The 8626-nt window shown below is 42.1% G+C and overlaps 1 long non-coding RNA gene across 1 annotated transcript; it reads right to left on the minus strand.

Moving 5' to 3' along the window:
- Positions 1 to 871: 871 nt before the first annotated feature.
- Positions 872 to 3031, minus strand: LOC147344633 (uncharacterized). Its single transcript, XR_015155069.1, has 2 exons — positions 2900 to 3031; positions 872 to 2520 (listed from the first exon to the last, which is right to left on the minus strand). It is a non-coding gene; the product is annotated as an uncharacterized LOC147344633 (long non-coding RNA).
- Positions 3032 to 8626: the final 5595 nt, after the last annotated feature.

Raw genomic sequence — 8626 nt, forward strand, 5'->3', positions numbered from 1 at the left:
CTTTCACTTTCACTTTGCTTTGATACTCCTCAATCTTGAGGAAGGACCAGTACAGAGCAAGAAAGATAATACACTTTCATAGTACCAAATATTTAAAAATTACTAGATTTATTACAATGAGGATAATAATCAAAATGCCTCTTTGTATTATTGTCTTAGTGATTAAAGCAGATGTGCAGTGAATGTTAAATAGGCCACAAACAGGCTGTTTTGGTTAACCTAAAGTTTGTATTAAATGATGTTTAGGCCAGAATGACTTCCCCATGCCTCAATATATGAAAATCTCTTCCATCATTTCCCCTTTTAGCTGTAATTCCTTCCATAGGGAGCACTGATAATCAATGTATTTTCCCAACGTTGCCAGAGCGGCTCTCTGGCTGCTCTAGTCGATCCATGTCCCTCGGCGCTAGGCCTCTTTTTTGTTTATATATTTGCCCAGTTGTCCAGTGGGAAGAAACTAATCAGACATCACGAACAGGCTCAGAGTTATGTTAACGGGGGAATGTTTTATAGGCCATATGTTTTATCGTCTATCCCCAGTCGTCACACAAACAACACACATGTGCTTTAAGCAGCAAACTTAGAGCCAGCAGTGCTACACACCATGAGTAGCTATACTTTGCGACAACTTCACTGGACAACTTTTCCATCCTGTACATTAGGGTCAAAACTAGAAACCAAACAAGTACTTTCCATTAGAAGCCTCTGTTACCAAAGTCAGATCAATATTCCAGGAGAACTTTGTTTTCTTAACAGAGAAAAAGAACAAATTCAGTCTTGCATCAGTTTACTGTTAATAACAAAATTTATATATCTAATTAAATTCAGTCTAACATTAATCCTGACAATATACAAAAATCTTTTCTCTAAGTTTCTTTTTCACAAACCTTTTATTATTTTTTAGATCCAAACAAATTTGTCCTGTATTTCTTCATCAAAAAACAAAGAACTGTAGGAAAAAACTATCATTTTTCTTCAACAAAAATATCTTCTCTTCCACAACAACACATATCCTACTTGTTTTACACACAGAAATCTTTCCCTTATTATTTTTACATATCACAATTTTTACTCCTTGAAGCCTTAATGAAACTAAGTGAGTCAAATATTATACCAGCATTTTTTGATTGGCAAACTCAAGAACATACTCTATAACCCCTAAAAACATACATGCTTTTCATAGCATAATTTTTCTTCAGTAGTACAGCATACAGGTTTAATAAACCAAAACATCTTTAATTTCCCTCTAGTCTTACAAGACAAAAGGAAGTAAATTTAGATTTCTTTGACTTGTAAGTGACCATATTTTTAAGGACAATTAAATAGAGCTTCTTTACAAATTAACCTCAGCAATATAATACAAAGACAAACACACGTGCTGAGACACACAAACATTCAGACAGAGATCTCATTCTTTCATCTTTTTACATTTTATGAATCAGCCATTGCAATTAAACTAATCAGTTTATGGATAATAGAATAGCCGAATTTACATACTTATTCTTGAAAGGCTTCTTTCCTTTTTCTTTTTTTTTTTTTTTTTTAGCTTGAAGTTTTACCCAATTAACCAAAGACCAAAGTCACAGGCAAAGTGGACTGTGTTTGTATTTCAAGGACTTGATAAGAGTTAACTTCAAGCTTTCTCCTAGGCATATTTTTGTTTTCTCAGGAGCCAGGAAAACTGTTTTATCAAGCTAGCTTTCCCTAACTGCATATACAAAAAGAACCAGTTTTTGTGACTTTCAAGAGTTTCATCTTAACCAATTTTCCCTGAAGCTTAAAAAATAATGTTGCCATTTTTTTGTTGCTCAGTCACTCAGTTGTGTCCGACTCTTTGTGACCCCACAGACTGCAGCACGTCCGGATTCCCTGTCCTTCACTATCTGCTGCTGCCATACGTTATTCAAAATAATAATAATAATAATAGTCATCTTTCTTTGTCTTAGTTATAATTTTGTAGCTAAAATTTTGCTTAATTGTGCCCTAATGAGTTGTCATTTTGCATAAGGCAGCAAGAATACCAATCACGCAAATGGAATACAGTCTCACACACTGAGTGACAGATGAGTCACAAACCCTCTCCGAGGGTGACCAGTACAGAGTTCCAAAGGAACATTTCCCTGACACAAACAGCCCTCACGGGTAGTTATGTTACTGAATTCACAAGCGCATGTGCCAGGCACACAGTGAGGCCTATCAATTCTAAACATTATAATGAGCTTGGAACAGAGAAAGGCTTAATACACATCCATACAAGGAGATGGGTCGCTCATGCCCTAAGATGGGTCGCTCATGCCCTAAGAACTCCAACATTAATGAAAACTTTCAGCAAGCCCCCTTAAAAGCAAAAATTGAGGGATGGGTGTGGTTAGTTGTTGCAGACTTCTCGGGGTCAGAACGTTTGTTTCTGAGGTCTGGTAATGATGTTCCTGTAAGTCTCTACAGATGAATGTTACTCTCTGTCCTGACAAGAAAGGGCAAGGTCCCAAGGCACACCTTTCACCGTCCAAGGTCCCAGTCCTGGTTGAGAGGAAGCAGATCTCAGTTGGCAGCTCCTTCAGGTCCAGGTTTCCAAGGCCTGCTCTGCTATCATCCCTGAGGGAGCCAGGCACCCAACTCAACTGACCCTCAGTCTCCTCAGCTGCCCAAATGGGGAGACCCGGTCCCACAAACTGTGACTCATACGGACGGCCACTGCTATTAGGTCACAGAGACAGGGGTGAGGGAGAGGTTCACTGCTGCCTCAAGGGCTGGACCAAGGCCAGTGGAGGCCTTGTGAGGCCTCTGGAGCCCTGCGGGATGGAGCCCCAGTCTGTTCCCTGGGCCCTCCACTCACCCACGGACCGAAGGCTGGGGAATCTGGAGGGCCTCCCGGAGAAGGCCTGAGTCTGCCTCTTACCTCACTCTCCACTGGGTGACCAGGACCCCACTGACCCCTGGCTGAATCGCTTCCCCAGTGGTCCCTCACTGGCAGTTACCAGTGGGCAGGGCCCGCTGTGGTGCTGACCAATAGTTGAGCAGGACAACTAACACTCGTCAACAGTTGGTTGCTTCTGGGTGGGGCCGACTGAGGCGCCGACCAATGGCTGCGCAAGACCTGTTGCCTAGTAACAGGGAGCAGCGTAATGAGACAGAGCAATGGCCACCTGCTGAGGGCTGCAGCCATCCTGCTCTGTTAGCCAGGAGTCAGAACCAACTGCTAAAAATGCCTAAATAGCAGTCTGTCCTCACAAATGATCCTTAACATCAGACACACATCAGAACCAACTGGCAAGAATGCCCACATAGCACTAACACTCACACATGGGAAGGTCGCTGTGTGCACACCAGTGCGCAGTGGACTTACCCACTCCTGGAGCTTGTCAGCTCCTCCTAGATGCAAGTTTCCATTCCGCCAATGAAAAGCACAAGTTGGCAGCCAGTGCCAAGAAGGGGAGAAACAGAGAGGATTCTCAAAACAAATGGTTTTGATAGCTGCTAGGAACACGTCCCATATCCCCTACTAGGGGCTAGCTAACCACAAGCAGGCTCATACACTGTCATGGCCATAGATCTCCCCTAAAACCCCAGGTAAGCCAGGTGCCGTGAAAGCACAGGAGCCAGCAGCAGGCAGCCCCGTCCTGGCGGCCAAAATCTGTTACAAAAGACCGAGTGTGGGGTCTGGTTGCTCGCCCGTCAAAAGCCAACAAACAGGCCAGGTTGGTGGAAAGGAAAGCTTCTCTATTTCAGATCTGGCAACCGGGATGGGGAGAAGCCGGCAGACAACTGTCCAAAGGCTGAATCCGCCCACTCTCAACAAGCAGGGGGTCAGAACTTTCATAGATAGAATGGGGTGGGACTACAAGTAGAAACAGCACAGTTATCTCTAACAGTCATATTTGAATTGGTCACTAGTGGTCTGACCAGCATCATCTTGGTTGCTTTAGGTACAGTTAATCTTCAGTTCTGGAGTCCATTTATTCCCATTTCTTTGCAGCCAGTTCTTGAATTGTGGCAGCTCACATCCTGGGTACAGTCTAGGCACCATGTAGCTAACTTCTCCCACCTGGTGTTTTAGTATCTATAAGACAGCACACAGGATGTGGCTCAGAATATTATCTATAGCCCTTGAGAAAGAAATAAAGATCCTCGACTATGCTTAAGGACTACAGTTAGTCTCCTTTAACTGTGTTCCTTTGTTTCAGCATTTCCCTTTTCTCTAGCTAAACGTATTCTTTGATTAAAGTTTTCCACAGACAAAAGGCAGGCAGAGGACATGGTGGGTGGGGGGCAAGGACCATAGGTTCCTACTCTGTTCATAATGCCAAACTCCTGCCAAGCTTCCATTTGATTCAGCATCAGCTATGGAAACTGTCAAGACTTCCCTGGTGGCTCAGTGGTAAAGAATCTGTCCACAATGCAAGAACTGCAGGAGTCACAGATTCAGTCCCTGGGTCAGGAAGATCCCCTGGAGGAAGACATTGCAACCCACTCCAGTATTCTTGCCTGGAGAATCCCATGGACAGAGGATCCTGGAGGGTTACAGTCCATAGGGTCTCAAAGAGTTGGCCATGACTGAAGCAGCTGAGCACGTGTGTACACATGGAAACTGCCAGATACTTCTGAGAAGCATCATATTCCCGCAGTTTCCTCTGGGATGCATTTTCAAAGCCTCCCTCGTTGGATGAGTTCACAGCCTCACCCTTGAAGGTCCATGATTCCTACAAACACGGTGGACGTCCTGGCTCGAGTGGCACCATTGCTCACAGTGTGCAGAGGTGGTGGTTTAGGATGACAGCACCGGGGACAGAGAGCTGTGTGGGTCAAAACCAAACTCAGAGGTCAAGTCCAGTGTATCTCTGGGGTGACTGCTCATACGCCTTTCAGAAACATCCCAGAGATGTGCACATTCTAAATCCAGAATAACTTTCATGAAGATGGAACATCACATGAAAAGTAGTTTGAAACATCTGGAAATTCCACAACGGAATGATAATTTTAACTTCCTGACTGGTGATTATAAAACTGGTACCTGGGAGCTCATAAATATGCTCTATTCCCCACGAAGTTTAATTAAATTCACAGACTAAGCACGAGGCAAACAATATCCATGTTCTGCCACTTAGCTGTGACTGTGAGCAAAATTCCTCAAGTATAAACCTCCAAATTCTTAAGTGTGAAATAGTTTCATAACCTCCTGAGACACTTGAGTGACTGAATGATCTAATAGGTAAGAGCCTCTTACGTTAAAAAAAAAAAAAACCCAGGTAAAGCCACAGAAACACTAGTCTTGAGGTTCTCCAAGAACCTCGATGAGGTGTCCAGTACTCTGCAGGATGGAGCCAGCTTTCTGTGGGCCTGAGCTTAGGAAGCGCTGCCCTTATCACCTCAACACACATCAGTCATTCTTCACAAGCTACAACAGACAGATTTTCCTCCTCAAGCCAGTGACCCTGGGGCTGCAGAAGTGAAGGAGTGTCCCAGCCTGACCTCTCCTGTGAGCTGAGGGCTCTTTTCCCTTCTGATCTCTCTGGAGCCTCACAGCTCTGATGATCCTTTTCCTCCTGCCACTTCCCCATCTCCCTACTCAGAGTAACAGGAGATTCTAGCTGGTTCAGGCCTCTCCGTGTAAATGCTGGAAAGGAGGCATTTTATGCATTAGCGCTTGTCCACCCCACAATCCTCCCAGAGATGCTGCATGTGAACTAATGGTCAGAGCCTGGAATGCCTCCTGGATACACTTAGAAGACTCAGTACAAGTGAAGATACCGTTCTAACCACTGAAAAGAGAGTTATCATTTCACTAGAAAAAGCAAGCCCCCAGTCACACAGAGACGCATCGCCAAGAACTCAGCTGTTAGCTGTTTCCCTCTGTATTTTATTATCTCACAGTCAGTACGTTCTCTAAGCAAGTGAACCTGAGGAAATAGAAGAAAGCCATGAGACTTGAATCTGGTCTGTAAATTCCAGGCCTAAAGTCATGAATTCCTGAACCTTTACCTGGGCATGAACTGCCAGTGGGGCACCAGCAAACGGGAAGTATTCAAGAGAAAAGCGGAGAAATCTTCTTTCCCAGAGTCAACACTAAGAAGGGCTTGGCTAGTGCTTCTCACAAGGGAAATAGTGAATCAAATTTATGTATGAGGAAACAAAAATCACAGAGTTTTTAGAAAAGTAATTAAAGCTACTTGAAGTTCTTACTCAGTTCCTTTCCTGACCCCAAATGCTTGGAAAACCTCCATTGAATTGACTCCACTCCCTTAATATCTGTGTCAACCTATCATTATTTTTATGTCATATTCATCAAATTAAGTCATTTCAACATATAGTTATGAAGACCAACACTTTTCATATACTTCTGACCTTTTATCACACCTGCTGTCAAGATTCCAGTCCTGGATGATTTCACAGGCCTGCTTTTCCATGGCTGAATCTAACTAGCATCTTAAACCTGGGGAGGCTCACAAACCTCCCAACACCTTTCAAACATCTCTTGCCACTGTACTATATCTGGATAATTAAATCTTATTCTATGCTTCACAAATATTTCAGACTTTTCTGCATATCTTCTAACTTTTAAACATTCTTAGTACTTCATTTACTTTCCACAAAAGGAATCACCTTCTACTGCACACGTGAATCAGATAATTTGAGGAAATTCTTCAGTTCACAGTGTCACCACGTTTACAAATATGCCTGAATTCAGACTAAGCCCACTTTCTCCTATTTTACTCTTTTCTCTCCTGCATCCTTGAAACTTTATATAATTAATGTATTTTAAGTATTATTTACCTTGTGACTAAAACATGAACATTTCAAACTCTCAAAAATATCTTCCTTGAAGAATTAGCATGTTTAATGTTAAAATGTTAAGTACTTTATGAATTAGTTAATAAACTGTTAATAAATTTTTCTGTATTTTCAATGTATTCATGGTATTTTAATAAGCATTTATAATTGCCTGTGAAATCCTTTACATGAGTTTATATAACTTCAATAAGCTTCTCATATGGAACAGAAATTTGTACAGTAGACACAGACTTTGCAAAAATTAAAATATGTAATTATTAATTAAAGCAACTTTGTTGTTATAGCACTTAGACCAAAAAAAGAAATCTGTTAAGCATGTAGAAGATCTGAGTGACACTATTCATCTTCATATAGTGAACATTTTATAAAGAACTCCAAGAACTACACAGTAAATAACACTTCTTTCTTACATGAAAAGTTTACAAAGATATTCTGGCCCACAAAAAAGCTCAATAAATGTCAAAATATTGAAATATTGCAAATTATTCTGAGGGTTAAATAAGATCTTGAATTGAAAGGCTGTGGGGGTGGGCCCAGAAGAAAGCTGCTTCCCACACACCCCCCAACCTTGTACAAGGGAAGGTGCAGTTTTGTTTGGAATCACTGGGTCTGTGTGGATTGAGGAGAATGGCGAAATAGAACCAGGCCATGAGCGATGAAAAGGATCCAAAATGTGACTACATATTATGCACTGGTGAATTCATTATCTCATGCAATTCTCCACAAAGCAATGCGATGTGATAATGTTACCATCTCTGCTTTAGCAGAAGTGAGGATAGAATGGTTACAGGGCCTTTTCACTGATGGGGAGGTCAGAGCGGGGATGGGAATGTGTGTATTATTCAGGACCAGTCGGTGTATTTCCTATCAGCAACATCATATCTAAGTGGATAAGCCACAGCTCACACCTTCTAAATGAGGTTTGGGGGGAGGAACAGTGAAAAGTCTCCACGTACTCTCTGCTTGCCACCTCTTCTTACTATTTTCTGCTTCTGTGAGGTCCATACAATTTCTGTCCTTTTTCGGGCCTGTCTTTTGCATGAAATATACTCTGGATTTCCCCTTATTTTCTTGAAGAGATCTCTACTCTTTGCGGTTCTAATTGCTTTCCTCTTTTTCATCACTGAGAAAGGCTTTCTTATCTCTCTCCTTGCTACTTTGGAACTCTGCCTTCCGATGGGTATATCTTTCTTTTTTTCCTTTGCCTTCGCTTCTCTTAGCTATTTTTAAGGCCTACTCATGACAACCATCTTGCCCTTCTTGCATTTCTTTTTCTTGGGGATGATTTTGATCACCACTGCTGACACAGTGTTGCAAAACTCCATCTATAGTTTCTTCAGGCACTCTATCAGATCTAATCCTTTGAACCTGTCACTTTTTCCCTACTCCCTTCCACTTAAGTCTGAATTTGGCAATAAGGCATTCATGATCTGAGCCACAGTCAGCTCCTGGTCTTGTTGGTGACTGTATAGAGCTTCTCTATATTCTGCAAAGAATATAATCAGTCTGATTTCAGCATTGACCATCTGATGATGTCCATATGTGGAAACTTGTCTCTTGTGCTTTTTGGAATAGGATGTTTGCTATGACCAATGCATCCTTCCTGGCAAAACTCTGAGCCTTTGCTCTGCTTCATTTTGTGCTCCAAGGCCCAAACTTGCTTGTTACCGCCTGTATAAGTCTTCCTATTTATGCATTCCAGTCCCCTGTGATGAAAAGAACACTTTTTTCGGTGTGCTAGTTCTAGAAAGTCTTGTAGTCGTCACAGAACCATTCAGCTTCTTCAGCATTAATGGTAGGGGCATAGACTTGGGTTTATTGTGATATTGAATGGTTT

Source organism: Bos grunniens, chromosome 25 (assembly GCF_055505025.1).
Source record: "Bos grunniens cultivar Pamir isolate PY7600 chromosome 25, Bosgru_T2T1.0, whole genome shotgun sequence".
NCBI lineage: Eukaryota > Metazoa > Chordata > Mammalia > Artiodactyla > Bovidae > Bos > Bos grunniens.